The 7,556-nt window shown below is 48.3% G+C and overlaps 1 pseudogene; it reads right to left on the bottom strand.

Annotated features, from left to right (window-relative positions):
• Positions 1–7,035: 7,035 nt before the first annotated feature.
• LOC131270459 (large subunit ribosomal RNA) overlaps positions 7,036–7,556 on the bottom strand; it is a 4,753-nt pseudogene continuing 4,232 nt past the window's right edge.

The raw sequence follows: 7,556 nt of genomic DNA on the forward strand, positions 1-7,556 counted from the left end.
CATCCCTGGCCGCTATTCGCGTACCAAGGTAATTTTTGTTCATTTTGTCAACATTTTTCATCTTTGACTGCTTATATCGGCCTTGCCATGAACCGATAGCGCTTCGCTGTGTTCTAACGTAAGTTAGTACTGCTCAATACCTTTCCAAATCATGTCTTAGATTGTCATTTGCTTGCATACAGCCGGAGCTATGAGCGATACCGTAAAAAGTACCGAAACTTGGAAAAATCCTTTGATCGCCCATATCCCCCCTTTGGGGGCCAGATATCGAAAAAAGTTCTGATTCAAAAAGTTGTGCATTAACGTGTTCTAGTTATGCCTAGAACATTTCACTTCGCTAGCTGGCCTGCAACTTAGCCGTAATTGGGATTTTAGGGTGTTCTTGGAGGGCCCATTTCCTGCGACTTGGTATCTTTTGGGCCCAATGTTTCTCTAATATCTCCACGAGTTTTCCAGATAGCCTTTTCAAACTTTCAGGGTGCCTAGAACACCTCAAGACCTTTCCAACGCTATGCCGTTTGCCTCGCTCGGACATCTACAGCCAAAGTTATTCGAGGTACACGGTACCTTACCCTGTTTTCTCAGTACTTGGTCGAAAATTTCGATCAGCCATATGACCGACTTGGACAACCCTGAGCGGGTTGGCCCCATATAACTAAACTTTCGTCTCGTGGAGGCAAACTTATAAATATTCCACGTCAACTCGCTATCTCGTACCGCCTTGACGGTATACTTGGTCCAAGGGCCATTTCCAGCGACTTGGTCGCAATTTCGCTCTAAGTTTCGCTAATACCTTCGTCCGTGGACATGGTGATTTTTTGTTCGTATTTTTCCTTGATAGTCCCACTCAAGACTATTCCATACCAGAGCCAAGCGTCCCGCTAAGTGCCATACAGCCTGAGCAGTAATTCATGAAAGGTACCTCTACCAGTTTTTGCCATACTTGGGTACAAACTTTGGATCGCCCATATCTCCACTTTGGAGGCCAGCCAGCACCTTGGCCTCATATACTTTTTTGTTGGTCATACCATGCACCAAATATAATTGTTCTACGCCAACTTGCTATCTCTTCTCCAACTTGCCGTTATTCTTGGTCCAAGTCCCATTTCATTCGTTTTTGGACCCATTTTGCTATATGTTTCACTAATAGCTTCGGCCATGGACAAGCTGATTTTCTATTTGTATTTTTCCTTGATAGTCCCACTCAAGACCATTCCAAAACACACCGCAGCTTGTCGCTCGGTGGCAAACTGACCGAGTTATAATTCATGAAAGGTACCTCAACTTGGTACACCACGTGGTCGGCCCAAACCATAAACCGACCAAACGACCGACTTGGAGCACCCTGACCGGGTTGGCCCCATATAATGAAAGTTGCGTCTCTACACGCCCAACTTATGAATATTCTACGCCAAGTCGCTATCTCTTACCGGTAAGCCGGTATTCACCTTCCAAGGAGGATTTTGGTCAAGTGCCATTTCCTGCGACTTGGTCCCCGAATACGACCATCATCACCTAATATCTCCGTGGTCTTTCAACTCAGCCTCATGAAACTTTCAGGGTAGATAGGTCTCCCCGAGACCTTTCCAACGGTGAGCCGTTTGCCTCGCTCGGCCATATACAGCCGAAGTTATTAATGGTACTTGGTACCTTACCCTGTTTTTTCCATACTTGTTCGTACTTGGGTACAAACTTTGTATCGCCCATATCTCCACTTTGGAGGCCAGCCAGCACCTTGGCCCCAAATACTTTTTTGTTGGTCATACTATGCCCAAAATATAAATGTTCTACGTCAACTTGCTATCTCTTCTCCAACTTGCCGTTATTCTTGGTCCAAGTCCCATTTCATTCGTTTTTGGACCCATTTTGCTATATGTTTCACTAATAGCTTCGGCCATGGACAAGCTGATTTTCTATTTGTATTTTTGCTTGATAGTCCCACTCAAGACCATTCCAAATCACATCGCAACTTGTCGCTCGGTGGCAAACTGACCGAGTTATAATTCATGAAAGGTACCTCTTCTTGGTACACCACATGGTCGGCCCAAACCATAAACCGACCAAACGACCGACTTGGAGCACCCTGACCGGGTTGCCCCCATATAATGAAAGTTGCGTCTTTACACGCCCAACTTATGAATATTCTACGCCAAGTCGCTATCTCTTACCGGTAAGCCGGTATTCACCTTCCAAGGGTGATTTTGGTCAAGCGCCATTTCCTGCGACTTGGTCCCCGAATTGGACCATCATCACCTAATATCTCCGTGGTCTTTCAACTCAGCCTCATGAAACTTTCAGGGTAGATAGGTCTCCCCAAGACCTTTCCAACGGTGAGCCGTTTGCCTCGCTCGGCCATCTACAGCCGAAGTTATTAATGGTACTTGGTACCTTACCCTGTTTTTTCCATACTTGTTCGTACTTGGGTACAAACTTTGGATCGCCCATATCTCCACTTTGGAGGCCAGCCAGCACCTTGGCCCCATATACTTTTTTGTTGGTGATACCATGCACCAAATATAATTGTTCTACGCAAGCTTGCTATCTCTTCTCCAACTTGCGGTTATTTTTGACTCAAGTCCCATTTCCATAGTTTTTGGTACCAATTTGCTCTATGTTTCGCTAATAGCTTCGCCCAAGGACTTTGTGATTTTTTGTTCGCATTTTTCCTAAATAGTCCCACTCAAGACTATTCCAAATCACACCTTAGCTTGTCGCTCAGTGCCATACAGCCAGAGTTTTAATTCATGAAAGGTACATCACCTTGGTACACCACGTGGTCGGTCCAAACCATCAACCAACCATATGACCGACTTCGAGTCGAGCTAGCGGCTAGGCTCAATATAATGAAATGCGTGTCTTGATGCGGGCTACTGACGGTCTGAACAATGTAGCTCGCTAGCTCGTCTCTAAACTTGTGTTTTGGTCGAATATTGGGTGTTCATGTACCACTTCGGGTAACATGGACTTTGGTGCAACTTTACCACTTGTGCACTTAATAACTTCCCGGTCATTCAAGTCTTTGCCTTCATACTTTCAGGGTAGTTAGGTCTCGTCGAGACCTTTCCATACATATGCCAAACTCATCGATCGGACATCTATAGCCCGAGTTATTCGCGGTACACCGTACCTTACCCTGTTTTTTCCTCAATTGGGTACAAACCTTGGAACACCCATATCGCCCCTTTAGAGACTAGCTGGCACGTTGGCCTCATATAATGATAAGTGCACCTCAACTAGGGCTACTGACGGTCAGAACATTTCAACTTGCTAGCTCGGGCCCACACTTGTGTTTTTCTCGAATATATGGTTCAAGTGTGCCACTTTGGGCACTTTTGGACATTTTGTCCCCACACAACTTTCTTGCCTTGGTAGATAGGGTCTTGTGTTTTTGGGCAAAAAGATGCACCAAGATAAAGTCTAACTTTCGTTCTTGTACCGCAAAGCGCTATCTCAAACACCCGAGGAGATAGAAAGTGATTATGTTCGGTATATCGGTCTTCCATGGCCTACTATGGTAAACCCCTGCAGGTATGCAACCGAAGGTGCTTGGTACATGTATTTGGTGCAAAATCGGTGCAAAGTAGGTGTTTCCTTGATCGGGCTATAACTTTCTTGGTTGATGTTGGATTGCTTTGCGGTCTTCGGGGGATAGTTAGGGAACATGTTGGCCAACATTTTCTTATTCCTCAGCCTGGCCGTACCTCCTACCGTCTAGGCGGTATTCATGCTCTAAGTTGGAACTTGTGTTCCTTCGGGCAACTTTTCTGACTTTGACGCTTAATATCTTCCGTTCATATGCAGTCTAAGCTCTGCAACTCTCAGGAAAGCTAGTACTACTCATTTCCTTTCCATATCAGTCTTTGGCTTGTCGATCCGATGTCTACAGCCTTACTTATTCACGTTCCCTGTGAAGGTAGGTTTTTGCCCATTTTCCAGTTCATGTGGTAACATTCCCAGACTTTGCCGGCTTTCTCTTCATGTGGTAACTTGCTTGCTCATGTGGTAACTTGGAAGTGTATTTCTGACAGACCCAATCTGGGACTTAGCCGATTTTTCTCTGCATATTATATGGATCCATCACTAGGCCATCTTGCTTGCTCATGTGGTAACTTGGAAGTGTATTTCTGACAGACCCAATCTGGGACTTAGCCGATTTTTCTCTTCATATCATATGGATCCATCATTAGGCCATCTTGCTTGCTTGTGTGGTAACTTGGAAGTGTATTTCTGACAGACCCAATCTCGGACTTAGCCGATTTTTCTCTTCATATTATATGGTTCCATCATTAGGCCATCTTGCTTGCTTGTGTGGTAACTTGAAAGTGTATTTCCGACAGACCCAATCTCGGACTTAGCCGATTTTTCTCTTCATATTATATGGATCCTGGACTTAGCCGATTATTAGGTTATTATATATGGATCCTGGACTTAGCCGATTTTTCTGTTCATATCATATGGATCTTGGACTTAGCCGATTTTTCTCTTCATATCATATGGATCCTGGACTTAGCCGATTATTAGGTTAATATATATGGATCCGGGACTTAGCCGATTTTTCTCTTCATGTAATATGGATCCTGGACTTAGCCGATTTTCTCTTCATATAATATGGATCCTGGACTTAGCCAATTTTTCTCTTCATGTGGTAACGTATGCCAATCGCTCACAAGTCATGGGATAAGGGTACTTGTGTTCTTCCATCTTCTAAGTCCCGCACGGGGACATCGTGATCGCCCCAAGTCCGGAATAGCGCCAAGTCAAGCCCCACGGTGGCCGTGCAGGACCTGTTAGCGGCGGCCCCACTGACAGCACTAATCCGGACTTAGAAATTATATCTTTCTAATCGAACACCACACACGCAACACCACCATACCACCATCTCCTTGCAAGTACCTAAGTACCCGCAACTCCATGGTGAAGGCAATGTCACTCCATCACCAACCTCTTTGCATTGCAAGCACTTGCGTACCTACAACACTCCGAAGAAGGCAACGGCGCGCGATGCTCGACTCCACACACCTCACCACACCACACCACCGATGGCCAGCCAGCCAGCCAGCCCAGCTAAGGGCTAACCCACCAACCAACCACCAATGGCCTAGGCCAGCCGGATCCCACCTTCAAGTCCAAGCACAGCCAAGTGCAAGTACCGCCAAGTGTTCACCAACCAACCATCACACCAGGTCAGCCGGCCAGTACCCACCTTCAAGTGCCATTACCCTCGGGTGCAAGCCCAATCAAGTGTTAACCAACCAACCCGGCCAAGGCAGCCAACAGGCCGGCACCCTACAGCACCGACCCGCCATCACCACCTCAACCGTTGACCATGCAAGTGGCCTCGGACAACAGGTGACACCCGAAGTACATCCGAAGAACGTATATCAAGTGTTTGCTCACCAAGTCCTCAACCAACCCCAAGTACCCGGAGGTACCCAGAGTGTTGGATCCGCCAACCCGTCCCGGCACTCCAAGTCCTTGCGAACCCAAAGTGTTTGCCCGGTAGGGCCATTGTATCACAACGCTTGCGACCATGCAAGTGGCCTCGAACAAGGTGACAGGGGTATCTTCACCAAGTTCTCAACCAACCCCAAGTACCCGGAGGTACCCAGAGTGTTGGGTCCGCCAACCACTACCAGCACTCCAAGTCCTCGCGAACATAAAGTGTTTGCCCGGTAGGGCCATTAGACCACAACGCTTGCTAACCATGCAAGTGGTCTCGGACAACAGGTGACACCCGAAGTACATCCGGAGAGTGTACAACAAGTGTTTGTTCACCAAGTCCTCAACCAACCCCAAGTACCCGGAGGTACCCAGAGTGTTGGGTCCGCCAACCACTACCAGCACTCTAAGTCCTCGCGAACCCAAAGTGTTTGCCCGGTAGGGCCATTAGACCACAACGCTTGCTAACCATGCAAGTGGTCTCGGACAACAGGCGATACCCGAAGTACATCCGAAGAGTGTATATCAAGTGTTTGTTCACCAAGTCCTCAACCAACCCCAAGTACCCGGAGGTACCCAGAGTGTTGGATCCGCCAACCCGTCCCGGCACTCCAAGTCCTTGCGAACCCAAAGTGTTTGCCCGGTAGGGCCATTGTATCACAACGCTTGCTACCATGCAAGTGGCCTCGGACAACAGGTGACACCCGAAGTACATCCGGAGAGTGTACAACAAGTGTTTGTTCACCAAGTCCTCAACCAACCCCAAGTACCCGGAGGTACCCAGAGTGTTGGATCCGCCAACCCGTCCCGGCACTCCAAGTCCTTGCGAACCCAAAGTGTTTGCCCGGTAGGGCCATTGTATCACAACGCTTGCGACCATGCAAGTGGCCTCGGACAACAGGTGACACCCGAAGTACATCCGAAGAGTGTTCATCAAGTGTTTGTTCACCAAGTCCTCAACCAACCCCAAGTACCCGGAGGTACCCAGAGTGTTGGATCCGCCAACCCGTCCCGGCACTCTAAGTCCTTGCGAACCCAAAGTGTTTGCCCGGTTGGGCCATTAGATCACAACGCTTGCTAACCATGCAAGTGGTCTGGAGTATAGGTGATACTGACATACCACCGAGATGGTACATCTAGTATTGGGTCACCAAAACCAAACCAACCCCAAGTATCAACCCGGCATACTCAGAGTGATGGATCCGCCAACCCGTCCCGGCACTCCAAGTCCTTGACGAACCGAAAGTGTTTGCCCGGTAAGGCCATTAGATCACAACGCTTGCTACCCCACGGCGAGCTAAACATGCAAGTGGTCTTAGGCAACAGGTGACACCCGAAATTCATCCGAAGATGGAATATCAAGTGTTTAATCACCAAGCCAGCATCCAAACACCAAGTACCCCGGGAGGACCCGATGCGTTGCGACCATCTCCAAGTTCTTGACGAACCCGCAGTGAAAGGCGGTAAGGCCTCTGGGCCGCAACGCTCGCATGTGTTAACCCGCAAACACCACTGACCGGTCGGTCCACCGCAAGGGTGGGTCCAACTAGTCCACACACGGTATGCCGCATGTGCCCCCCGGGGGGAGCACACCGCACACAACCACCAAGCATGGGTCGCCTGAAAGGATCGAAATGTACATCTCTCTTCAATGCGTAGCGCCCAGCCTGCAAACCCGTCGTTTTCGGGTGGTCTTAGGAGTCGAAACTATTCTTGGAAGATCGGCAAGCACAACGCCTTTTCCCACTTCAGGTACTTCGGCGAGCGCACTCGCGATAGGCTCAGTTTGAGGGTTTCCAATAAATGGAAAGAGTCTATAGAAGACTCAATCCGGTCTCGTGATGTTATTAGCCATCTAGCTAACGACTCCTATACATATACTACCAGCCTGGTTCGGTTACGACCTTAGAGGCGTTCAGGCATAATCCGACGGACGTAGCGTCATACCAAAGTCCGCTCGGACTAGTATTGAGCCATTGGTCCGTACCTGTGGTTCCTCTCGTACTGCACAGGAATTCCATTGAGATAGTACTTGCACACCAGTAGGGTAAAACTAACCTGTCTCACGACGGTCTAAACCCAGCTCACGTTCCCTTGAAAGGGTGAACAATCCTACG

This window comes from Anopheles coustani (genome assembly GCF_943734705.1).
Source record: "Anopheles coustani chromosome X unlocalized genomic scaffold, idAnoCousDA_361_x.2 X_unloc_31, whole genome shotgun sequence".
Lineage (NCBI taxonomy): Eukaryota > Metazoa > Arthropoda > Insecta > Diptera > Culicidae > Anopheles > Anopheles coustani.